The sequence below is a fragment of the Danio rerio genome, chromosome 12 (assembly GCF_052040795.2).
Source record: "Danio rerio strain M-AB ecotype USA chromosome 12, GRCz13ab, whole genome shotgun sequence".
Taxonomy (NCBI): domain Eukaryota; kingdom Metazoa; phylum Chordata; class Actinopteri; order Cypriniformes; family Danionidae; genus Danio; species Danio rerio.
Window position 1 is genome coordinate 11,460,245 of NC_141032.1, and position 27,870 is coordinate 11,488,114.

Sequence of the window (27,870 nt, forward strand, 5' to 3'; positions counted from 1 at the left end):
CGCAAATGTTTCAAAGAATGTTCAAATCCAGATGAATAAGCAATATTAAGTGACACAGACCGTGTCCTTTGTTGCCATAATAATAACATCATCCAACCTCAATTTGCAGTGAAATAAGGATGAAGTGTGAGTGCAGAATCATGAAAGTTGTTATTTTCCTTACATCCTGTATAAATATGGAGGAGCAATGTAAAGTATTCAAAACTTACTATGGTAGAATGAAGCAGACTGGCTGAAATCTGGGCTGAAATCTGTTAAAGGGAACGTGATGCATCATAAAAGCAGTGGACATTTTATTATGCCACTGTCAATCATGTGGGAGGAAGCAGCACTTTTATTATACTTTTTTTTTTCGTTTGGATCGTTAATAGTGCACTGTGCAATCTAAAAAAAAAACCACACAACAAATTAAAGCATCTTTAGTGTTTCCATGTTTTTTTAAAGGAATAATAATCCAGGATGTATCAAATAATTAGCATGGTGACACAAGAACATAAATGAAACGGCCCATGTCACTAGTTAAAACTGTATTTCTCTAGATTTGAACATTCTTCAACAATTGGGATAACATTTAAGTCCTTAAAATAACACTGCTGTAGTGTTCAAGAAATATTTAACTCAACAATTATTATACAAATGTTCGACTTTTTGACTTTGGCAAAGGGTTTGGATATTTTACACTAGATGGACAATTTTATCCAAAGAAACTTACATTACATTCAGAATTCCTGCTGCTGGTTAAACCAATGTTTACAGTCAAAAAAATGTGCATTTACCTTCTAATTTGGCATAAAGTATTTGACCAATGACTGATAATGATAATTGGGACATTTCGCTTTTATATTCTCTGCAGCAATAAATTCTAATATTCATCGTGTCATGTGGCAACATAGGAACGGTTTTATTGAAGTATAAAAAATTTATTTACCATATTAAACTGTGTTGTCAGTGTACCTATACATGTTCCTGCAAGGGACAAACAAACAAACAAACAAAAAGACATATGCTCAGGGCCGCTGCTGGCCAAAAGCGTGCCCTAAGCGAAATGTTACTGTGGTGCCCCCACAGAGGAACAAAAACACACAAACATTTGTATTTAAGCATGTACATTAACTTCTAATTTGGCATAAAGTTATTTGACCAATATATATATATATATATATATATATATATATATATATATATATATATATATATATATATATATATATATATATATATTAGGGGTGTAACGATACACTTAGCTCAAGATACAATGTGTATCACGATATAATGTTCACAATTCGATATGTATCACGATATTTGGAATAAAAATTTAAAATTAAACTGAAATGCAAATTTTATTTTAAGAAAAAATAATTACCAAGTAAACTATTTTTTATGTATTTCTTTTGTTTCAACTTGTTAAACTGAACCTTCTTTAAGAAAATAAATTAAACAGGACTGTCTCTGGAAAATAAAACAATTTAAAAACTTCTTATAAAATATTATTGAAATGATTCAATTCAATTCAATTTAACAGTAAGAGCTTAAGGCGTTGCTAGGTCACTTGCGTTTTTTGTGTGTGCAAAAAAAAAAAAAAAATCCACATTTCCAGGTAATCAGCAGTTCTATAAAAAAATCCTGAACTTATGTGTATCTGTCTGTGAGGATTTTATGGATGACTGTCTTCATGTTGTATGATGAGTGACAGGGTGGCCGTCTTTTCATTACACAGGGCAGTCGTGGCTCTTTTCAGCAGTTTAGGCAGGTTTACTATTTCTTCGGCGTCGCTGATGTCAGCGCTATCAAGTGTATCATGTTGACGTGCATTTTTGTGTACCTCTGTACACAAAAGAGTTCATGATCGTCATAATCATAACTTTAAAATGCGATATGATTATTTAAATAATGTGCAGGCTTTCGGTTTCATTTCCACTGCTGTTCATGCTTCCCACGCAGCTCCTGAACAATCACTCTGGTTCACAAACTGAATTTTGAATGTTAGTCACAGTGTTGAATGCTGAATGTTAGTCACAACCTGCAGGTTCTGTCCACTAAAGCAGACGAACGCGCACGTCTATCATAGTCCGCCCTCTGTAGTAACAGCTCACGGTCAGCTCACGTCATGTGTGATTTTGCGGCCACCAATACATCATTATATGAAGACAGAATGATATTTTAGGGTGATTTGTACCTTATAAATACAGTATGTGACTCTTTCAACACCATTAGGAGGTATCCATGTCGCTGTGCAAAGTATGTAAATCACTGTGAAGACTTTAAAACTTCGGCTATGTTTGACCCAGTATGCGAGTCAAAAAGCAGACGAGTCTAAAGCAATGACTGTACAACCGAAATGTTGCCAGACGTCTGATTTTGAGAGGATGGGCCATCCTCTATTTCAACTCCACTCATCTTGGTCTTCTAACATTACTGCTGCTGCAATCTGAACTCACGTGCGACAGCAGGTGGAACGTAGCTCACGTGCAAACAGCTCAACTAATAAGAGAAAACGGACGTCATATCGTAATCAAATCGTCATAACGCCACGATGCATATTGTGACATTTTTGCATCGCAATAAATCGTACAACGATAAATCGTTACACCCCTAATATATATATATATATATATATATATATATATATATATATATATGCACAGTCAAAATTATACTTAAACATTCAGATATTTACCTTAGAAATAAACAGTTTACATAAAAACACTGACATGTATTCTGCAGAAGCATTACTAAATTCAAACATTTACAAAAGTTAAGGCATAAAAACCTCTTTGTGTCTGCATAGCTGTTAGATGGACAGTCCTCAGTGCAGCACCCTGTGTCTGTACGTGCAGCTGCTGGTGCCTCTGGAGCAACACTAGGTCCTGCCACCTCATCTTCTTTTGTGACAAATTTCAGCACTGAACCTGCATGTACAATACAGAAGAATTTAGTCATTTAAAGAACAACTCATGACACACCATTAAAACAATGGATTAGTCAAGCACTCTTCATAATGTGTCTAAACTACAACCAAAATGTGGATTTACCTTGCACTATAATCTATTGTGACAAACATTGACCCTTGCTGTCAGTATAAATTAAAGGCATTTGCAGTTTGAAGAAATGAGTGTACTTTTAAACAAAAACTTTTATTTAACATTCAGAACAATAATTAAACATTAAGGGATGCATGTAATTAAAAATGGTTTATGGCTTGTGACTTTACATTTTATATTATTGATCTTTCAGAAATCACAGAATATTAGTCAGTTTTGTTATTTCATATTGCGATAATGTGCAAAAATGGAAACAACTGGCCTAAAAACACACTAATCTACCTATGTAAAGACTAAAGAGACTATATTGTCATTGCAGCGATACAACGAAATGAACTTATCAGCTCTCAGAGAGAACAGCAGCAATAAGCAAAGATAACTAAACTAAATTATAACAAACAATACATACAGTGAAATAATTGTGCAGTGCATGTGTATGTACAGTAGCTGGTGTGGAAAGAATTGTGAACTATTGCACAAGTTAATAATAATAATAATAATAAACTGAGCTTATGTAATTAGCAGCTACATGGGGAAGAGAGGCAAACTTGGTTTATAACAGTCATAAAAGGTATCCTATCATAGTTTCAAGCACAATGCATAGCAGCAAAGCAAGAGACTGAACATAAACAACAACAAATCAGGCAGAAGTTAAACGTTAGCCTCAAAAACGTACTTGAACAGCCAAAAATATGTTCCCAGATTCATAGACATAAGTTACCTGATTCACGGGATTCATTTTGTTCTTTTTACTTACTTTTTTTTCACGGCTTTTGTCTTTTCCCTGTTGTCTTTGAGTTGCTTGCATCAATTAAAATTATAGGCTGCTAGTAGCCGCAAAGATAAGTGGGACGGGGCGCGCATATGCGTGCACGGAAAAAAAAGTTGTCACATATTTTTTTTTTTGTCCACCATAAATTGCACTTTTTAAATGTATTTGCAACATATTATCAATATTTTATTTACAATCAGTTTATGTTAATATTACTAAATAAATATTCTTAATTTATTTTTCAGCAACCGAGATGGTGCCATTATCTGGAGTTGGTGCCATATACTTATGTTTTTATAAAAATCACACTGCACTTTGAATTTATGATACAACAGAGAAGCGTGCACACTTTTCAGGTTCAGTTGACTTGCATTGAAGGATGTAAGGACCACACTTTTAGGAAATAAAAAAAAATGTAAGAACCTACCTTTTGTATGGCAAATTTTATTTATTATTATCTATATTTATATATTTTTATTATTATGTATGTTTTTATTGAACTATTGCTTAATAACCGACCTTAATTAAATATTATATAAGTGATATGATACACATTAAACCATATAGCTTAAGGCTGTAGACACGCGCGCGCGCACACACAGATGTGTTACAGGATGTTATGATGTTAAATAAAAAGCAGAGGCAGCAGTGAGAGACTGAAGGATGGAGATGAGAGAGTTAAGGGGACTTTTAGGAAATGGGGCGGGTTCATTCACTCGTGTTAGGTTTCACACACACACATACACTTACACAGCACACATGACTCTCCAATGGCCGCTGCTTCATACGCGGTTGTGTCTCAACTTTGACTAAAACACATCTGAAGGCTCTTAATGGGGCGTTTATTGTTCTTTTCCGGAGCGGACGGGAACTTTACTGCAGCATTGCCCTGATCAAACTGCGCGGCAGCAGGACTGAGGCGGTGAGTGGCAGCGGGGGCGGAGTCAACAGGTTCAGGTATTTATTCCAGATCTTCATTTGCTCTCTCACCTGTACATGCCGGAGGTGTTTTTGTTTAGAGGCTAAATGGGCTGCCGGACACTGACAGGTTAACTTTGCAAGTTTTGTTTTGCACCAACGGACCAGTTTACTGCGACTAAATATATTTGGATATATGCTTCTCATAAATCATGCCTAGAAAGCAACTGTGAGGTTTTGACAGTCAGTTTTGATTGTTTATGTAGCTGTGAACGTTGGTCTATATTTCACTGTTTGGCTGAAATGACAACCAGATGGTGTACACCTACATATGAATAGTGTCAAAAAAAAAAAAATAAATTCAGTAAATTCTGAAGTTTGTATAAAGCTTTAATATTGTACAGTTCATAAGGTAATTTAGTGTCATAACATCGAAATATCATATGCTGATTTAGATGTACTATGTAGCTTACATTGTAGCTTTATGCACTTGAAGAAAAAACAACATACATTAGCGCTGTCACCACATCCAATATTGATACTTTTGTTAAATCCTAATATATATTTTTTAATTTAAATGTATTTTGCGGGGATAAACATGACTGATGTTTTAATTTGAACTTTTTTTTGTTTCTCTCTTCATCTAATTATGTATTCGTCTTTTATGCACAGGTCTTTGTAATGTAAAAAAAAAAAATCCAGTTTTGCTTAAAAAATGTAGTTAGTTGTTGACATTACTACTAATTGAAGATCCCAATTTTGTTGTAATGATCATGATAGTGGACATGTGCCCGCCAGCTTTACAAAATCTGATCTCATGAAAAAAATCTACATTCCGTTATGCAGAAGGTCTGCCATTCACTGTCAGTTACAGTTACCTGTTCAAATCAGAACCAAGCAATATAAGGGTCCCTATCATGCACCTATAGCGCAATAAGACGCAAGACGTGTTTTCACGAAATGCTGCTAGTTTCAGACCAAAGCTACCCTAATTTTCTTGTTTTCACCACGTTGTTTAAATAGCAAATTCATTTGCGCCACTTTGGGTGTTCTGGTCTGGAAAAGAGGTGTGATAAGGTGCATTGTTGGCGCGCTGCTATTTTGAGGAACTAAAATTGACTGTGTATTAAACCAGATGAAAGCAGGTCTAAAGTCCAACGCAGAGTGCGTTAGTTGTGCCCTTCGATTAAACAGATGCACGATGTAGAGCAATACAGAAATATCTTTACAAATGAAAAAGAATGAAAGGATTAAAATGTTACAAAAATTATTATTTTCTTCATAGATGTAAAAACCATACCTCCAAGCCTTCTTCACCTCTGAGACTTTTTCCAGTTTATTCACGACTACTTGCTTTTGTATAATATTATTATTATCATTAGTATTATTTATTATGTGCATATTTATATTTGTTTTTATAAAAGCAAGCTTAGATTTGTCCACCTATCAGGTTTTGGACCATATGGGGCATAAAATGTGTCATTTGTATATAACTTCGTTATTAATGTTTTATTATTTTTTAAATTAGATTTAGCATGGCTGTTTATGCTTATTGTAAGGCTACCTTGGGTGTCTAAAAAGGCGCCATTTACAAATAAATGAATTATTATTATTATTATTATTTTATTTGTTTGCTGAAAATTAGAACTAAATTTAAAAATAGTTTTGAAACAAATCTTTGCGCTTAACAAACAAAATTAATTATGTAGGCTAAAGCATGTCTTCAGTGGAAACGTATAACCGTTTCCTTCGGTTTTTCCACCCACCATGTAAATAGCAAATGCCCCATGGAGCGACACAACTGATTCTTTAAGGGAATGGGAGATGAGACTCTGATTGGTTTATGCTCAAAACACACCCATAACTCATTAAGAGAAAAAGCACAACCCTGTTAGACAACGCGCCACGGCGCAAAGTATATTTTCCAGTCCTTAAAATAGCAAAACGGGATTCGACATGCTCTTAATGCTTTGTGCTCAACGCTTCAGACCTAGATTGTTAAATAGAGCCCAAGATATGTCTACATATAATATGGTCAGATATGATTCAAACTAGCTTATTGTTACAAAAATAATTAAGGGCATTTTTAAATGTATTTTTGTCATCTAGTATAAATGTGCTGAAAACGGAATCACAGCACAGTACTGAGTGCTGTGGAGCACAATGAAATAAGAGCAGTAGTAGTCATACAAAATCTGTTTGCCGATTAAATCAAGGTAAGAGTGCAATACGCTCTTGTTCATTGCTGTCAAGTGCATAAGTGAGATCATATTTACTCATTAAACTTCAGCTCGTTTCGAATAACTCTTGTAGGTGCTGGTTGTTTTGACCATGATTTCAATCTTAACAGCTGTTACGTATTGTCTGGGTTGATACACAACACCAGTGCAATTCAACACACAGGTAACAGGAAACATGCTTGTGTGTATATATTTCATTGTTTCTGCTATGTTGGTAGATGTTCTAAAATGACGTATAATCAGCTTTCTCTTAATAACCAGAAACCACTCGTTCTTCATCCAATTCTCTAACCAATGAGTAAGGCAAGAGTCAGCATGGGATGGAAAAAAATTTACTTTCTGGCATTAGGAATGAAATCGTGACTCAACATCTCCTGGCAAATGATATTTAATTATTTGAATTGCTCTGTTTTCGAAAATGTATTTGCATGGAGTAAGAACAGATTGTTTTGCAAATGAAAGCAGACATGTTTTCAGTATAAATGGCTTCTATAATGTAGGATATAAAATACACCCGCTTTATATCGGACCCGATATATCTGACTTTATCTCTAAGAATGGGCTTAGTGCATTACATAGCCACAATGTTGAAAGGAGCTTTTCTTTACACTTTGGCCTTGTTGATCATTATGCTAAGTAGAGTATGTTTGTGGATATAATAATAGCACATCTGTTTTACTGTACTGTAATGATGTGTGTTACTTTAGTGATGCAAGAGCTCTTGTTAAGTTAAACAAAGGGAATGTGCATTTGCCAGACATTTTCTCTGCAACTCGTTCAACTGCAAATCGTTGCCCAGTTTCTGTACGAAACTCAATGTATCAACCATCTAATTTCAGCCAATTACTGGACTACCTGATTGTCTGAACCTAAACAAAAAGATCTGTGTAGAAACAGTTCAAGAATTCGCCCTTTGCTGATGATTGATTATGAAGCTAGTTTGGCATGCTGTCCCGGGAGAGAGCCCTGAACTCGTGAGATCCTCGAGCCCGGGGCTCCCTCCCGTTGCAGGGCGAGAGGAGAGTCCGAGTTCAGGTAGGTCTCAAGAACTCCCCTGTTTGATAATGTTGGAAGTAGATTGATGCTAGGAAGTGTCTATGCTGTCAATTTAGATTTGTCAATTTGCTTATGTTACATGTTTTTGGTCTGTGGGAGGAAACCGGAGAGCCTGGTGAAAACCCACGCAAACACGAGGAGAACATGCAAACTCCGCACAAAAATGCCGACCTGGCCAGGAAGTGTCCGAGCCGGTGACATTCTTGCTGTGCGGCCATGGTGCTAACCACTAGGCCTCCGTGCTGCCCTAACAAGGAAATGGGAGGAGTAGGGGTGGAAGGGGGAATTCTTCAAGACAAAAATGGCTGAAGTAAGATACTCTGGTTATTTATAGTGGTTAAGGAGTCGTCTGATTGGTAAATCAGTGTTAGCTAACGTGGACCAGGTGCTATCAATCATAAGCACGTGCTCCTCTAGAAATTAGTTTATAAATAATCTTCACTTGTCATTTTTGCTGTTGTTTTGGTGGTCAGTGAACATAATGTACATATTGAGTTTTTGCAAATCTTCAAAAACATGCATGTGTGTGTATATGTGTTTGAATATATGTATGCATGAACCAATCAGTACTAAATTTTTAAAACATTAATTTCCTGCTAACATTTGAGCACTGTCGTGCAGCTTCTTAAAGGTTCTATATGTACGTTTTAGACTCTTATAAAGCATAAAAATACTAAAACAAGTTTGCAGATAATTAAGAAACATGCTAGTCTAAAAATTTGGCATAAAAAACTACAATATTTTAAATGGCGACGCGGTGGCGGAGTGGGTAGTACATTGGCCTCACAGCAAGAAAGTCGCTGGTTCGAGCCTCGGCTGGGTCAGTTGGCATTTCTGTGTGGAGTTTGAATGTTCTCCCCTTTTCGCGTGGGTTTCCTCCAGGTGCTCCGGTTTCCACCGCAAGTCCAAAGACATGTGGTACAGGTAAATTGGGTATGCAAAAATTGGCCATGAGGTATGAGTGTGTGTGTTTCCCAATGATTTGCTGCTGGAAGGGCATCCGCTGCATTAAACATATGCTGGATAAGTTGGCGGTTCATTCCGCTGTGAATTAAAGGATGACTTGGAAATCCCATTTAGGAAGAGTCTAACAATACCAGGGGTGTCACAGTGGTGCAGTGGGTAGCCTCACAGCAAGAAGGTCGCTGCTTGAGCCCCAGCTGGGTCAGTTGGCATTTCTGTGTGGCGTTTGCATGTTCTCACCGTGTTCGTGTGGGTTTCTTCTAGATTAGGGATGTCCAGACTCTGCAGGACACCAGCCCTCCAAAACAAAGTTTAGTTCCAACCCCAATCCGACACACCTTGGCTAGCTTATCAAGCTCTTACTAGGCATTCTGTTAACATCCTTGCAGGTGTGTTGAAGCAAGTTGGAGCTAAAATCTGCAGGACGCTGGCCCTCCAGAAACGAGTTTGGACAGCCCTGCTCTAAATGCTTCGGTTTCCCCCACAGTCCAAAGACATGTGCTATAGGTGAATTGAATAAACTAAATTAGCCGTAGTGGTTGTGAATGAAAGACTGTATGGTTGTTTTGCCAGATATGGGTTGTGGCTATAAGGGCATACACTGCGTAAAACATATGCTAGATAAATTGGTGGTTCATTCCGCTGTGGCGACCCCTGATTAATAAAGAGACTAATCCGAACAAAAAATGAATGAAGGAACACAATAACACATCTACTAAACCTCTTGCCATTTGTTTTGTCCTCCAGTTCTTTTCAATGTCCTGTGACTTTTCAACATCCCATGAGAACAACATAAACATAGGTAATAAGCATGACGAAAATTTGCAATTGATTACCTTGCAGCCGGGATAGGCAGATTCACACTGACTCCCAACTCCCATCTACAGTGTATCATTCTCTCACCCACAAAATCCTAGTTTCCTCAGATAGGGTGAGAGCAGTTCTCCTTGTACCTGAACTGTCAAAGAAAAACATCATGTGGACTATTGCTGCGGCTTAAATGAAGCTGAATAACTGAGCGCATTAGCACTGTCCAGTTCTGAAGTCTTTCATCTTTGCAATTTAAAGGTTTTTGTCATTTTCTTTTGCTCATTTTTGTATATATTTTATTGAATATGCCTATTCCCATCCTAGCCCACTCATCAAAATCATCCAAACACATTTTCAATAGGTGCTACCTCGTAAATAAACTGCACATATGAAATCAAATTTTCTACCTAGTGAAAAAGCTCTTTGAGGACCAGAGCCGCTTTCAGCCATATCGTCACCTTAGAATTTGAGTTTCTATCTGACATCGATGTCAAAATTGAGTTATTCACATATTCTTATTAAAAGACCACTTATTTACATAATTATTTATTACTGTGGGATGTTTTTTTTTTTATAAGTAGTTTACATTTTAAGACTTTTTATTTAAAAAACAAAAATGGTTTATCTACAAAGCTTGGCTCTATAGGGTTCTTTCTGTGAGCCAATCAGCATTTTTAATGCACAAACGAGGACCAATCAGGATCAGCTTTCTATGTAATTTCTCCGGACTGCTACATTGACAGCAGAAAAGACCAGAAAGGCTAAATCACAAAAAATCAGAGTCGACTAAATAATTCCGCACACAAAATTAAGAAGAAACCTTAAACTAAAACGATGTGTGTAAGTGTGTTGATTTAGAAGCAATTTTTGACATTAAGATGAAATGTTAAATTTGACATTGTTAAAAAAGAAACAGTTATTAAAAAAGTCATATATTAAATGTTAAATATTTGTATTTTTTATATATAGACAGTGAAACATTTTTCAGTGTTTATTAAACTAGTTTGCTCATTGTTTATTTTCTTTTAAAGTGGTAAAATTAGCAGCCTCATCTCACGAGAAAACGTAAGTATTTTACGTTTTGCCAGTTTAGTGGCTTATTCGTACAGATTCGTACGAGTTCAGTTGTACGAAATTGTACGATTTTACAAAGGAGGCGTGGCACCTTACCCCAGCCCTAAACCCAACCATCATTGAGGAATGAGCAAATTGTACTAAATTGTACGAATTAGATCATACGAATTAGCCACTAACTCAAAAAGTTACGAATTGCCGTGAGATTGTGTTGAAAATTAGATATTAAGCCTTGAAGGATAAATTCCTAATTTAATTAATGGGGCAAATAATCCAATAAATACAATTAAATAGTTCCTGTAAAGCATACATTTTTTATAAATATGATCATATTAATTTGATAAAATTGACAGCTACACTGGACAAAATACTTAGCACAGCCTTGTATGAATTTGCAATCAAAAATTTTACTTTCTCAATCATCAATCAACATATTGTTACAATGCCAAATTATATATTTTTGATTATATTTCTTAAAAAGTAGTTATTTAATGAATGATCTGCCAGATAGAAGCTTATAATTCCAAGTGGAAATTGGCTTTTCAGATTTAGAAGGTTCTGTCTGCATTTGCCAGAGTTTTTTACTCCCATTTCCAAATGTAAGAGAACTTTGATAATATACATTTAGAGTACATTTAGTGTCTCTGCCATGTTCATGTATGAAAGAGAACTCTTACATGCGTAATGTTTGCTATGACATGCAAAAACTTTAAAGCTCAATATCTCAAAATCATTCAGAACGCAGATAGAACCTTATAATTCCAAGGTGACGATATATGGTATGAATAATTTGTGGCTTGACTGTATAGATCATTTTAGACAGTAGTGATTGGTCTGCAGAATGCACAGAATTATTTTTCCAAGATTGTTGCTCAAATTGAATAACATAAGCTGGTAATACTATGTTGATTTTACTGCCTGAACCCACAATACAGCATCCAGTGCCCCTAGAGAGCGTGAGAGTGTGGGAATAGATGGAGAGATGGAGGGAAGGTGGGAATAGGAGCAGGGACTGGGAAGTTAAACCCTTATGATGCCTGGAGCGAATGAAGGCACAGAGAGCTCTGTGCAGGTTACTCTGCAAAACACTGAAGTTCTTTACCTTCAACACGCACACAGTGAAATGGTTAAGTCTTATTTTAATACACCATCGTTTTATCTTGCTACTTCCTTTGAAGGCATTAGATAATCTCTATGTGTCAGATGAGGCGAATCCCTGTGCTCATGAGAGCAAGAAAGAACGGGAGAGAGTTAGCAAGAGATAAAGCATAGGTAGATGTTGAGAGAGAGAGAGAACAATTAGGTCAGTGAGGTATTGTAGGTGAACACTTTTTAGGGGTATTTTAATATAACTTGATTAACTGAAAAAGTACACAACAAAATTATTAATAATTTAACCAAAATTCAAATGAATAATGAATATTTAAATTAAATAATTGATTTTGAACAATATTTTACTGAATTAGTAAAGTACTTTTATAGTCTTTTTAGTATATGTTTAGTTAGCATGTCGTTACGTTGTACTTAGATTACCACTCCAGAATGTTGTCAATAACTTTTGGTTTAAATCTAATGCCCAGTGTTCAGTTCATATTTATGATTGTTTATCACTGTGTATATGTTTTCCCACCATATACTTAAGTTACTCTAAGTTTTAAATAATCCATAGGAGTTTAAACAGACTTGGTTGTTTGCAACAACTTTTTTAAAGCATTTTATTAAGCATTCTGGGATTGAGCGATGTTGGTACACTGTGCTGTCTTTTCATGCACAATGTTGCCTTCCATGTTTTGAAACAGCCTCTGTATTGAGAGCATACATTTATGCTTGCAGCTTATGAGGTTTTAGTTGATGTATGTGCAAAAGACAATTCCTCATATGGATTTTTCATTCATAGGTGTTTCCCACAGATATTTTATTGGACTTACTGGAAAAGTGACTCTGGAAAATTGTCAAAACTTATATAATAGGGTGGAGTAGAAAAATGCATGGAAATAGGGCAGAAGTTAAGGGAAAGTTACAGCTTTAGTAATGGTTTTTGACTTTCAGATGCAGTTCTGGTGATTTGGACTATGTCATTGGGTCTTTACTTTGTCATACAGCAAGAAAAGTACTGTGGAACATATTGATTAGACTGCCCTGAATAGCACACTTTATATGCTTTTGGGTGCTTTTTCATAAACCCATGCAATGTTTTCATACTGTATCTATGCATAAAGGGATCATATACCTGTTTTATTGTGTGGTTACATAGTAAAGGTATAAAATTAAACAGCTTTAGAAAATGTCATTCTGACATTTTGCACCAGGTGGTTTTATTTAGGGACTTTTTTTGTATTTAGCTGTACATAGCTAAATACAAAATAGCTTATACAATTAAACACATTATGGTTCATAGAAAGATAATATGTGTTTTTCCCCCCAATTGTAATGTTGAATGGTTGTAAGAATTATTTATAGTAAACATTGTACGACAGAAATCACTGTGATAAACCCTTGAACTTAAGGTGAATATGTAATGAGAGAACTTTGATAAAATACATTTAGAGTACATTTAGTGCCTCTGTCATGTTCATGTATGAAAGAGAACTGTTACAGTACGTGCACAATGTTAGTTATATTCAATGCAAAAACATTAAAGCTCAATATCTCAAAATCTTTTAGAATGCAGATATAACCCTATAATTCCAACGTGACGAAATACTAAAGACATGCACTAACAAATTAATTACAAAAAAACTTTGAATAAAACTTTACACCTTTAATATGTTTAATTCATTCATAAGATAATGACATTTTATATAAAGCCCACTTTTTTGATTATATGTGGACATCAATTTCACATCAGAGATGTTTAGTTTGAATTGAAACAATTTCTGGATTTCCCAGCTCTGTTTAGTGCTCATGTAAATGACTGGTCCAGCAAAATCTTGTTTGTTTAAGCTCACACAGAGCTATATTTTCTTTAAATAAATGGTCCGTGTTGTGCTCGGTTCATTCAAGTTGTTCTGTTTCATTTCACTTTTGGTGTATTCATCAATCTATTCCATACGCAACAGAAAGTCATTGATTTTCAGTTTGGCAAATCTGTAATGGCTCCAGCATGACCAGCGCATTTGCAAGGTCGCATAATGCTGCGATTTATAGTTGTCTGGAGAAATCATAAATAAGTTAGTACTGTATTAGGCATTAAATTATAAGTAAATGTGAGTGTGTAATGCAGTTGTCATGACCTCTGTCTCATGCTTCCCCTGTTTTTTTTTGTTTTTGTTTTGTTTTTTGTGTCTGATATTTTGAATTGTTTTTAATTTGGGGCGGCATGGTGGCTCAGTGGTTAGCACTGTCGCCTTACAGCAAGAAGGTCACTGGTTCGAGTACCGACTGGACCCATTGGGATTTCTGTGCAGAGTTTGCATGTTCTCCACATGTTGGTGTTAGGTTTCTCCGTTGGTTTAGGTGCTCCGGTTTCCTCCACAGTCCAAAGACATGCGCTATAGGTGAGTTGGGTACACAAAAATTGGTCGTAGTGTATGAGTATGTGTGGACGTGAGAGTGTATAAGTGTTTCCCAGTACTGGGTTGCGGCTGGAAAACATATGCTGGAATAGTTGTCGATTCATTCCGCGGTGGAGACTCCTGATTAATAAAGGACTGAGCCAAAGGAAAATGAATGAATAAATGAATGGTTTACTTGTTAAAAGGTTAGTTCACCCAAAAATCAAAAATTCAGTTATTAATGACTCACCCTCTGAGACTTTTGTTCATCTTTGAAATACAAATTAAGATATTTTATAGAGAAATCTGAGAGCTTTCTCAACCTCTGAGTTTTTCAAAATCCACAAAGGTCGCGAATTAAAATATTAGTAATATTTTTGAGTGCACATAAAACAAAAACAAACAACCTTATTCAACAGATTCTTTTCCTCAGTGTCAGTATATTGTGCCCATAAGCACTATGCAGTGACGTTTGCCTCCTCAGAGGCAGATGTGCACCTTTTTATGATTGAAACACGTACGTATCTGATGTGTGGTTCAAGGGCCATTTGTGACACTGTGGAGAGGAAATTACTTTCATTATTTTTGTCTAATGTGTTTTGTTTAATCACAATGGTGTTGTAGTTGCTTACAATTATTCTGACTGAGCCACTGAAGTAGGGTTGGGCGGTATTTCAAGTTCTGGGGATATATTGATATGATTCCCCAACACGATGTGGGATTATCCAATATCTTTCATATCGATATTATTTGAGGCCACACGTGCGCATTCTGCGCAAAACAGACCACTCCAAGGCAGCACACGAACTCCACTTGCACAAATGAGCGCATGCGCAAATGAATGATTCACTCCCTAGGTCATACAAAAAATTTGTTAAAAATGAACGAATCGTTCAAGAACGACCCATCACTACACTACATAGAGGAATATGCAGTGCTGATGTTTTATCGAAATGTGACTCCCTGGACAAATCTGACTCCCCTCGCGTACACACGTGTCACACATTGCCTGCAGCTGTCAAAGCGGTTTATCAGAAACCTTTTATCGATCATTTCTTCCGCAACTGACAGCAAGAATGAACATGGTAGTCTTGTCAAATTGACAAGCAGCACCTGAATGTGTTCAAAAGAATTAAAAATGCCAAAATGGGACGAATTTTTACCGCATTTTGAAAGTGAAACCACCCCATATTCAGTGATTATAAGTTCAGTATTTATTACACAACCGTCTCTTCTTTACATTTATGATAAAACACATTTAGCTCTGCCTTCTGCTATGTTGTTGCATATTGACTTTAATTCCATTTATATTGTAATCATTGATTTATTTATTTTAGCTCCTTTTAACTGGAAGAGGTGATTTGATTTGTGTGTGTGTGCCTAGTGTACAAACAGTTAGTGTTTTAAACGATTTTTAAAACTTAAAAAAAAGTAAAATAAAAAACATGCATTTGTCTACCAAACATTTTTTCTATTTTAATATCTTACTGTTAGCTACTCTTTCAACAATTAACAATATAAGAATTATAATTATAATGATGATAATAACAGGGAGGGAAACCCCTGTGTTTGAAATGTATTTCGCTCAAAAACCGTTTAATAAATTTTAAATAAAGGCTTTGACTCTCAAGTAACCATTTATAGGAAAATACCGTATATATGTCGTATACCGTCATTCCTCTTAAAAATACAGAGATATGATTTTTTGCCCATATCACCCAGTCCTACACTGAAGACTTATGGATTGTTTTTCGGGTCTTTAAAAGAGCTTGGAACCCTGCTGTCTTTTGGAGGACGAGGGAGCTCTCATGTTTGAGCTAAAATATATCAATTTTGCTTCCGAAGATTGATGAAAGTCTTGAAGTTTGGAACTATATGACACAAAATTTATATTTTTAATAATAATAATAATAATAATATATTTTAATTTTTTAATTTATATTTTAATAATATATTTTATTTATAATGCGCTTTTCTAAAACCCAAAGGGTGGACTCTTTAGGGTGCACTCTCTATGGATGTGCTATGCAGTCCATGCCCAGGTGTGTTTCCTGGTTCGTTTGACAAGGCCGGCCCTGGCCTGGTTGGAAGAGGTGTGCCAGAGCACAGTTTGGTTGAGCTTTGGTGTGGTACGCTTGTAAGTGTAAAGTGCACCTGAGCCTGAAACTGAAGATGCAATGTCACATTTAAGTGACTATTTAAAATAGATTCATTATTTTTACTCATTTTTACTGTTCACTGAATGCAGACTGTTATAGTTTATTAATTACACAAACCCTTGCTGCCAGTCAGCTGCACCTTCAGCAAACCTCCTTCGCTCTTCGAAATCGTACTTCAGCATGGTTCAAGGCAACTGTTCTAGTGTAAGTTCACCCTTAGCTGCCTTTTTCTGCCTTGTTTGTTTCTGTGGTAATCCTAGTTTGTATTTAAATTAACAATTAGCTCCTCCCCTGTTTATTCACTTGTCTATATATACCTCAGTGCTTCAGTTGTTAATTGTCAGCCATTGTTTGGTGTTGTTTTTATCTGCTGTGCTAATTTTATTAATTTATTAGATTCTTATTTTTCCTCATTTTCCCCTTGCCTTTTGTTGTAGTAGTGAAGTTTGCATAATTTAAAATTAGCATCTTCTTTAAACATTTTACAATAGATGCAGTTATTTAACAGTTGTTCCTTTATTTTGTTTATTACATTATCAACCCTACAAACCCTGGACAAGTGGTTTTTGACATCATTTAATCTGTTTATCACATTTAATTTGAGCTTACATTGATATTTCAGAAGTTTCGTCCCACATATCAAACAGGCACACACTGAAGTGGTTGACGGTTAGTAGTAAAGACATGCTTAGATGCTTTGAATGGTGTAAAAGACCTGGAATGTGAATTAAGGAAGGAAATTGAGTCTACTTTGATTTCATGTTGATTTGATTTGTTTCATGTTGACACCACAGTGTCTGTCCCAAGTGCACACTTTCTTGCCTTTGAGGTTCACACTTTGGTTTACGAGGGTGTGATTTTGATTTGTGGTCTAGAATCTGAGCATTGGAGAGCCACTGTAATCTTGTTTAGTCAGGTCCATCATCGTAAAGCACCACAAATTATCACTAATATCAATGCAGAGCGAAACAGTAAAATGCTCAAACAGTATGGTAACATCATACACACTGTAATTAACTAGCAGACCATAAACTGCAGACAAGCTCTCAGGTTACATTACGATGTAATTACATGTCACACAGCCCTGGGCGCTCTACTATAAAAAGAAAGCCAAGCCTGTCCTTTCCCTAATTGAACCTGATAACATTTTCAGAGAAAAGAGGCCTTATTGTGATCAGCAGAATTCCCCTCTCCCTCCCTTTGCTGCCAGTATCAGTTTCTCCAGCGCTATCTCCAGAGCTAAGACCCTCACCAGATACACACAGAGCAGAGTGTGCCAAGGAAAACCCAGGCCCTAAAACCCATCTACCCTGCTGAGCCTTAAACTCTCTCTCTCTCTCTCTCTTTCTCTCTCTCTCTCTCTCTCTCTCTCTCTCTCTCTCTCTCTCTCTCTCTTTCTCTTTCTCTCTTTCTCTCTTTCACTCTCTCTCGGTCTAATATTATCCCATCAGCCTGTGAGAGCTTGCCCTGACATAATCTCAGCAGGCCTGTCAGCTCTATAATCTGGCTATAAGTAATGATTGGTGGTGTATTTATGTTCCCCAGGCAGTTGTTAGTGGTTGATGGTGGGTAGGAGCAAATAGTCTCACATATCCAGACTTTTGACTATCAGCATTAAGTTTGGTCCATTTTACAGCTTATTCCAGTCAAACACCACCCTGTTAAACAGGAAGCTTTTGTCTGATGGCTGGTCATTATTTTTTTCTTATTTAGGGGTGGGTTAATCAAAAATATAGTTCTGCTTGTTGATTAGTTTATTAGAGAAAAAGTGTTTCAGGTAAAGTTTTTGACTTAAATGTTTGTTGCTACAATACTTAACTTCATTATATTCTAGGTGATTTTTACCATTTCACTATTTCTATTGGACAGATGTAGTCATAAAATGTTATGTCATTTTTATAGTATAACATGTTCAGTTAGTAGCATTAACCCACATTAAATTGTAAACTGAAACAGATGACTGTAAAAAAATGTTTATAAAGTGATATTGCCTTTATGAATTGATAGTCATAGATTTTTTGTTAAAAATAATACAATTTGTTGCGGCTTCCTGTCACTAGTGTTAATTTCAGATAGAGAATATATGAATGTACTGTGTGTGTGTGTGTGTGTGTATCTATCTATGTGTCTATCTATCTATCTATCTATCTATCTATCTATCTATCTATCTATCTATCTATCTATCTATCTATCTATCTATCTATCTATCTATCTATCTATCTATCTATCTATCTATCTATCTATCTATCTATCTATCTATCTATCTATCTATCTATCCCTCTATATACTGTATATATCCTTTCTGGTTCTTGAATCTGATTGGCTGATAGCCGTGCTATATTTTTCCAGTAACATCACACAAAAGCCTCTTCACCCTTAACCTTTGTGTATTACTCTGCACATATATATATAACCTCCCACCAGTGCTGATATACAGCCATATCGCACTGCCACTCATGTGATATTGCTCATATATATATATATATCGATACGACAGTGGTGTCATGGTTCGGTATATTTTCGATACAGCAAAAACAGAAAAAATCCAGAGGATTTCTCTGATTTAAATTTTTTTTATTGTATTAAAAATAACATCTTAAAAGTCTGATCTTGTTTTTTTTTCTTTTACTTTAAACAGTGATAAAGCTTTACCTCCGGGGTTTCTGCTTAGCAGCAAATTAAACAAATTCTTCTGTATACTCAAAACCAAAAAGCTTCCTATAAAAAATAAATATAATATTGTAGCAGTTAAGCAAATAAAAAGAAAAGAATAATTTAGATTTCATATGGAACTTAATTTCAATCAATTTTTAAGTATTTTTTTTTTTAATTTTCAGTAAGATGAGTTTCCACCTTTTCTTCAGACAGCACAGATCTGCTTGATTTGACTGTCACCTGCCATTTCAGTGGATCTGAAAGCAGGAATTATCTGACTGAAATGGGCTTAAGGAATAATGTAACGGGGCTCTATTACATTTAACATTTTCTTAAAACCCGAAATTTCCACTACTGATTAAGGACCGGTAAGGTATTTAAGGACCGGAGGGGAGTCGCACGATTTCCGGAAGATTACCATTTGTTTTTGAGCATCCAGGAGTCTCCTGAAACTTCCGGGAGACTTGGGATGTTTGAGATTACATTAACGTTACTAACCATTTTACGAGCTAGTGTAGCGCGTGCCTATAGTAGTGTTTGTAGGTGGTTGTGTGTTGATATGTGAACAGGTTATTGAAATTAGCTGTATTGTGTCGGGGTCCAGGGGCGGAGCCAGCACGAGCAGGCTGACACAGAAGCCAGTAAGATTGCTAATTAGTGCATGTTTTAATAAAGTGATATTCTGAGTTCAAAAGAGATGGTCTACTGTTTAACATGACAGCGGGGAAGGCAGCATGTTGTCTGCCACATAATTTGGGATTCCATGTTGAGTGTTGTTGCATTGAAAACATTATATTTTGTACTTATTCCCTTTTATCTTTTTAGATATTAGTCTGAATCGAATCATTCAGTTTGTAATGTGTACCGAACCGAAAGTCTCGTACCGAATGGTTCAATACGAATATGATACATTTTCAATACACGTATGCATATATATATATATATATATATTAAATATATATATATATATATATATATATATATATATATGTGTGTGTGTGTGTGTGTGTGTGTGTGTGTGTGTGTGTGTGTGTGTGTGTGTGTGTGTGTGTATTTTTCTAAAATAATTAATAAATACAGAAAAATGGGATATTAGTGTTAAGAGCATTATAGGGATCATCTCATAAAAATATTGCTATTTGCAATACCAGGTCAAGTTTGTTGTCCCACTCATGGTTTGTTCGATGTCTAAAGGATCAGTTTCAGGTCTTAAGATCACCCCACACTCCAATCATCCTGTGTGCTGTCTCTGTTTCCCTTTGTTTTCATTTTCCATCCCACTGCTCCATTTTCTGTTTTCCTACGTCTTTCTCTCTTCTCTAGCTCTTTTCCTGTCTCGCGCTCTTCGCTCAGCACTCTGGGACATGCTGTTGATATTTCATTTGGTGTGGAGCCATGCGGTACCGCACCACTGTAACGTTAACTCATTCCTGCCCTCTCTGGCCCTTTCTCTGTCTAACAAGACAGACAAAACCACAGCAACTCTCACAGCTTTTACTATTCCACACCAATTAGGAGTTTTCTTTGCTGTCAATTTGGTGCTAATTTGCCACACACTCTATAAAACAGCCTCCAGGATGGTGAAGTTTGTGACTGTTTCCCTTCTTTTTTGTTGCTTGCACCACTGAATTCCAGCCTGCTCCACATGCTGAGTTTTGGTCACGGAGGGAGCATGGTTTCATTCTTGCGGTCAGTTGTGTGTTGTTCTGCAAAGGGATGGGCAGCTGTATGGAGTCACACTTGGTCAAAAACACATGGGTGCTCTTAGGTTTGTCCAGCAAACTGCTGCCCACTTAAGAGGTCATGTGGATGTGTTGTTGCACTTAAGCTGGAAGTTTGGTTCGTTGTTGTTCTTCAGCACTTCTTCAAGTCAAAGGTTTCTTGAACTCATAAATGAAAATTCTGCTTTAATTAAAGGTGCAGTAGGTGATTGTCTTCAGAAAAATGTGTTGTTGTGCTGGTTGAAAGTCTCTTCACAGTCCAATAGTTTAAAGAATTATGATCTAAATGTTTTTATATGTATTTTAATATTCTGGGTAGGCCATAAAACTAAAAAATGTTCATCTAATTAAAAATTGTCCAGCCGATATCTCACATAATTCTGACAAGTAGCCCAAACCGTCTGTCAACAAATGCAGATTTCGACTTCTGCACATTTGTTCATGCAAATCTGTATTTGGGCCTGCCTGCCCGCATGAGCGCCGTGCGTTCATGAGACAATCACAGACTCGGCGAAATCGAATGCTGAATTGAAACTTTTAAAAATCCTGAATCAGTATTGGAGTTACTTTTGCTCGCTGGAGGAAGGACGACACCATGGATGAAGAACCATTACTGTTAGACAGATAATGTTCTGTTTTAAAACTATTTTAGTCAGGCTAAGCTTATGTTAGATTGTGTTGTGTTATGAATAGATTATATGCAGAGACGTGTTGTTCAGCCACTGAAATCTCCTGGCGAAAGATTAATGTGACTATTTTCAGTTTTATAAGGGACCTTTTAACAGCATCGATAATGTAGATTTTATTTAGTTTAACAATAAAACATCAGTAAATAGTGCTATTCCGCCTAACCTGCTTTATTGAGCTGAAGTTGCTTTTATGGTAACATTGGTTCATTTTTGAACAATGACAGCCTTCCTTGTTTACCATGCTACTCTGAATGGTCGCTCTGAAATAGCATGTAAGTATGGCTTAGTAATAAGTGAAATTCATAAACGCCGCCAGCCAAACTCTAACTAACTGGAAAATAAGATGAACAAGTGGGTTGTCTGCTGTTGTGACGCTGTGCGCGCGTTCGCGACTTTAGGAGGCGTGGCTTTAAAGCTAAGCGGTTAAAGCCACAAAGTGCACTTTGTATTTTTACACAGAATTTCATACGTATACTTGGCATTCAACACATTTTCATATCTTTCCTGATCTCATCTTTCTCTCCTGCTTTGTGTTACTCATGCTTTGAAATGGTTATACAACCCCAATTACAAAAAAAAAAACTTTTCTAAAGAAGAGTACAAAAATTACAAAGAAGAGATTTTCAATGTTTTTATTGACCAATAAATTGTATATACATATACTGTATAAACCATTTTTTCATATTATTGTAATAGCTGCAACATGCTAAAAAATGGACAGAAGCATAATTAAAGAGAGAGGATTATAGAGCATCTAAATTAATTAGCTTTGAAACAGTCCACAATAAGCTGGTGAACTGTTGATGCTTGAGGTTTTTGATTGTAAACGGAACATTTTAGCCTTCGCAAGCATAGTTGGATCATTGCTTATTATTTTGTGGCAAATGTCATGAGAGAGTTATAAGAAAAATCAAAAATAGAACCCTCAGATTACATTGCATAAAAAAACTGCCATGCTGTGGAGTTAAATAAAGCCACATGGGCTCAGAAAATTACTTCAGAAAATTCAGTAAATTACTGTTAATGAACAGTCTGCTGCTGCATCAAGAAATACAACTTGAGTCTTTGTTCCTCATGTTGAAAGCTGTAAGCATTCACACACTTCACATCATTTTAAGAATAAACATCAAGAATACAACAACTGGCTTTTATAACAACATTTTACAAGTTCACACTTACAGATATTTGAATAAACAATGCATATTTGGCATGCTCTCCAGAGAGATGGCTCTGAGCTCGGAAAGACACCCTATTTTGTGTTATTCCCCTTGTCCGGAGGAGATAGTGATAGGGGTCTGTACTAGGGCTGTAACGATACACCAAACCCACGATTCGGTTCGTATCACGATTTTTGACCCACGATTCGGTTCGTATCACGATTTTTTTTTTCTCGTGTGGGGTGGGGAAAAAAAAAGATTTTTAAAAATATTTTTTATTAAATAACATTTGAAAAATCTTTATAAACTAAACATCAAAGAACAATATTAACTATGCAAATTATTAACAATATAAATAGCCATATATAAAATAAATAAATAGCCAAAGCTATATCACTTTTGTTTTCTTTGTAACAAAATACTGTTAAAAAAACAAACAGAACTAAACTCCATTGTGTAGATGGTTCAAGCATGTTGAAAATTATTTTTCAATCAAGTTCTCTTACATGGAAAAAGTAAATTAAATGGCTACTAGGGATGCTCATTTCGTTAATTTTGCTAACTGACAACCGCCGCTCATTAATCGGTTATTAACGGTTAACTGGTCAGATTACTATTAATTTTATATTAAACAAATTGACGTGTCTATTTTGTGTCTGACACATTAAATATTGCATTTTAAAATACTGATTTATTTTTATATATTAATAGCGGAACAGAACAACAGAGCATCTTCACGCACCTGCAGTGTTTAGCACAGAAGAGCATAATCTAAATAAAATGAATAAAATAAATAGGACTGCCCTAAATTATTTTCACTTAAATAATTAATTTATATTACAAAACGAAAATACTGACTGATTCTTTTTAATAACCAACATAGGCTTTTTTCCAATCATATGTTTTTTTCTTCCGTCAAATAAAAATAGCTGACTTCCTCAAATTGCCCGCTCCACGGAAAATATGCATTTATTTAATGCCTCGCTTGTATTATTATAATCACAAAACCTTTTACACTTTTAATAGAAATCATTATCTTAAAGAATATGTCCTGATATAGCCTATGGTTTCCTCTCTCTCCATCGCGGCTCAAGTGCGCGCGCTGCGTGATGAAAAGACAGCAACAACGCGCGCATATGTAAACTTTTTGTAAACAGTTTTGTTGTTTAAATATGATATTGCATTAATCTGCGTACATGCTTTAAGCTGTAAAATAAAAAGTAAAGCCTATTTGTTGCGTTTATTACGCAGATCCAGGTCAACATAAGCGCTGGTTTAGCATCAACAGGTCTGTATCAAACAGCAATATTCTTCTTCCATTTTGCTTCTTTGGCAAATGTGTCTGTAGGCACGGGTTATACGTTATCGTCCCGCAAGTTAAGTATGCCTTGCAGTTAAACAAGTGGCCGAAAACGAGGCGCACCTCACTGCCTTTATGTTGACAAGGAAAAAAGAAGAGGCGCGGTCCTCTTATGAAACGACTGAATCAGCTGGGTATCGATTGTGCAAAAGTGTTGCTGTCTGTGTTGTTACAATTGTAATATTTAATACTATTGTGATATTCAAGATTTGTATATTCATACAGCTCTGGATAACTTAAAACAGCGATTAGACCTTCAGAGCGGTGTTAATGCGTCCTGAAGTAAAGCGAAACGGCTATAAACTCCAGCAAGATAGAGTGATTATATGCAGAGCCATATACCTTTATCTCTAAATAAAGTATAACTATAGAAACTGTGTTCATCTTAACTGAAAGCTTCGTCGTGATTTCTGACCTTACGCATCAGTCAGCAAGGTTCAAACAGAAAGCGCACAGCATGTTACAGAAAAGTTTGCGCTGTTACCTGACATCAGGTGAATGCCCATCCCTCTCTGCGCAGCCACATTAACAGTGTGAGCAAATCATCGAATATGCGCTGAAAATCCGTCCGCTTTGACAGCATTGGCAATGTTTCTGGCGTTTTTATTTTTGATATTCTTGACACATTCAGCACACACAGCTTCGTGCGAGCTCTCCCGGCTAAATATTGCGAGGGCTTAAACGGAGCAGTGCTTGTAATGTCGAACGAAAAAAAGTGTTAATTAGCTCAACTTTTGCAGGCACGCGTGACGTTGTTGGAAAGGTAGTCACGGGGTGTGTCGCGATTCTCCCTTATCACACCGCGACACAGGATCATAGATCTGAGTGTCGCGATTTCGATTTTATATCGTGTATCGTTACAGCCCTAGGCTGTACACAGTGTCTAGTCCAGTCTTGTAATGTTCCCCCCGCTCTGATTTTAAGGTTTAAGACATCCTGGAGTACTTCTCAAATTTTTTTTTACAAGTTTGTGTGTGTAGAGCCTCATTTAGAACAACAATAGCACATGTCATTTTGTGGGGAAAACTGGATAATTTAGAGATTTTGTCATCTAATTTCATCTTCCGAGTTTATAATACTTTTTGAGGGTGAAATTCGGAAAGCTGGTGGTTTGCAGCAAGCATTTTTTTTGGGAGAGTTGTACCAAAATTGGACAATGGCGGACTTTTATCAGTTGAGTTTGTTACCATTCAGACACATCGCATATATTTGTGCTGCTATAAATATAGCGGCAGGGCTAATGGCTGAAATATGCACTGTGTGCATTCAGACCCGGGGATTCAGGAGGAGAGAAGTCCTCCTCATTTGTAATGTTTATATAAACACAATTATCTTTATAATGATATAACAAATTGTGGTTATGTGTATATGAAATTATGAATAAAAAATGTAGCAGGGCATTTCCTTGCATTATTACATTATTACTGACTGTTGTGCGCTCCCTTCTTTTTCCCCTGCTCTGCCGGCCACACCCACTCCTCCCTCTGCTCACATCACTCCACGCCCATCAGGTAGCATTTCTGAAAAAAATAAAAATAGACTTGAACTGAAAGAGGGGGGTTTCACGGCCCTTTAAGTAGGAATTGGGTTTAAAGGTGTGAAGTTAAGGGATGCTGTCAAGTCAGGGATGCTGTCAAGTCAAGAGAAAATAGAGGTAGGACCAAGTGTGCCGCAAGCCTACGTTTGAGTGAAGGTTTCGGCCGTTAGATCGCCCCCTGGGGGCTGGCTGCAGTACAAGTCATAAAGCCCGCCTCCTCCGTGTTAATGAAGGAGACTTGAACCCAAATAAAAAAAAATATTACACTTGCAATAAAATGTCCCGAAAGATAGTTCTGGTCGATTAAGGCACTGGTTATTGTGCTGAAATAGGTGCAGATCTTCATTTTTGTAAACAGTTTGTTTTTAGCAGTAATTTAATGCTGGGCGTGTCATCGTGATTGACAGCTGTGATTGACAGTTTCTCAAAGCGCGGCGTCTGAGCTTCGGCAGGAGACTGAAGTAGACTGAAATGTTATTATTCGATTTCTGTGTTATTTTACCATGACAAAATGAGTTCAGCAGTAAACTATAGTTTCTGACATACATGATCCTGGTGGAACACTGTTTATTCGCTAAGTTCAGGGCTTTTTTCGGGCTTTATTAGTTTGCTGATACACGCCTAGCCACCCAGATAGCAAAACACAGTTCCGGCTAGATTCTCGCCTGCCGGAGACTTATCTCTTAGAGCTCAGACTGACTAATGTTACCTCTGCTGGACCTACTCCGGATGCCTGGACTCACTACCCAATTCCAGCCCGAGTCAATCGAGCCAGATGCGGCGGCCGAGCGAGCAGGCGCTGCCGCATGCAAGCCGGAATCAGCCCGCGACGCAGCGAGAAAGTTATGCGCTGCGGCCTGGAGCTGGCGCGATTGAATATATAAAACCCTCATATTTGTTAACGTTATTACATCCATTTGTGTTGATATGACAGCAAACGCATGCTGAGAAGTTCGGGGGGCGTAATTGATTTTACATAAAGCGTTTGATTGGAAGCTCGACTCTGCTCATTTTCGCGGCTCCTCCTCTGGCTCCATCAGACAATCCTTCTGCGCATGTCTGGCTCCAATTTCAGCAGTCTTTTGCGACAGTTTGTGCCCGTCAAGCAGGCGTTTTGCCCTCAAGGCGTTCAATGGGAAAAAGGGCTGTCGCGTCGTCCATATTTTTTACAGTCATTGGGTAGGACATGTTTGGTTATTATAAGGGCTTAGTATAATGCTAAATGGATCATAAAATGATTGTCAACGATGAGTTAGCCTCGTCAAAAAATCTGCACGCGTTCCTCTCGAAATTTGATTATAATACATCACTTTGTGATTGAACATTCAAAATAATTCTGCTCAGCTAATTGTTTATGTGCACATGTAATGCATTTATATATTTATTTAGCTTATAATATGTAAAATATTTAAGAGTGCCAATTATTCCTCCATCACACACAAAGACCTGGTTTCAAATGGCTGAGAGCATGTGTTTGATGAGTCAGGTTCATTGTTTATGCTAGTTCAAATGAACTGTACTTACAGAGTACAATCACAGAGGAATTTGTATTAATTGAACCAAACCTAACATTTGTGAACAGCCTTACAAATTAACCCTTCACACAAAGCAATTCACATAATTTTTTTTTTTGTGCGCTTGTTTTCCGTAGTTTTAATATAAAGTTAGTTCATTTAGTGAAATACGAACATGGCAATCTGAGATACATTAAAATAGCCAAGTAACCCACTTACCTTGTCTGGGTAAACCTTTTTATTTACAGTACAGTGAGATTTTAACATCAGTAACCCTGTAAGTTTTTTTGACAAGTACCAGAACGGGGTCGGAGCAAACATCACCCACAGGAATTACATCATTCATGCAGATCCAGAAGTTCATTCATCTAGAAAAGTATTCTTGCTTCAAAAAACAGATGATTTAGACAGATTTACAGCTTTAATAATTCAATCTTAGCTGAATAATAAATGTGATTTTACAGTGTTTCACTCACAAATATTTCTTCAGCAGTATGTTTGCCCATTCTTGTTTGCCCATTCTTGCTTTTAAAATCTTTTTCATTGGGAAAATGTACTACAGTACAACTGTGGTATACATTTCTGTAAAATGAATTTAAAAAATAAAACACACACACATAAATACTTTGTTAAAGGGATTCACTTGTCACACAAGTTTTGTTTGAGATTCTTCTGTTAAAAAAACAAAAAAAAGATATTTAGCAAAATGT

The 27,870-nt window shown here is 36.4% G+C and overlaps 2 protein-coding genes across 4 annotated transcripts in view; one reads left to right on the forward strand and one right to left on the reverse strand.

The window, feature by feature from the left end:
* get4 (guided entry of tail-anchored proteins factor 4) overlaps positions 1–27,870 on the reverse strand; it is a 707,996-nt gene that overhangs the window by 116,921 nt on the left and 563,205 nt on the right. The gene's annotated exons all lie outside the window — the stretch shown is intronic.
* Positions 4,562–27,870, forward strand: part of raraa (retinoic acid receptor, alpha a) — a 333,795-nt gene continuing 310,486 nt past the window's right edge. For all 3 annotated transcript variants that reach the window (XR_015503272.1, XM_087274661.1, XM_087274660.1), the window contains exon 1: positions 4,562–4,770. The gene's annotated coding sequence lies outside the window, so the exon portion shown is untranslated. The remainder of the gene's footprint in view (positions 4,771–27,870) is intronic.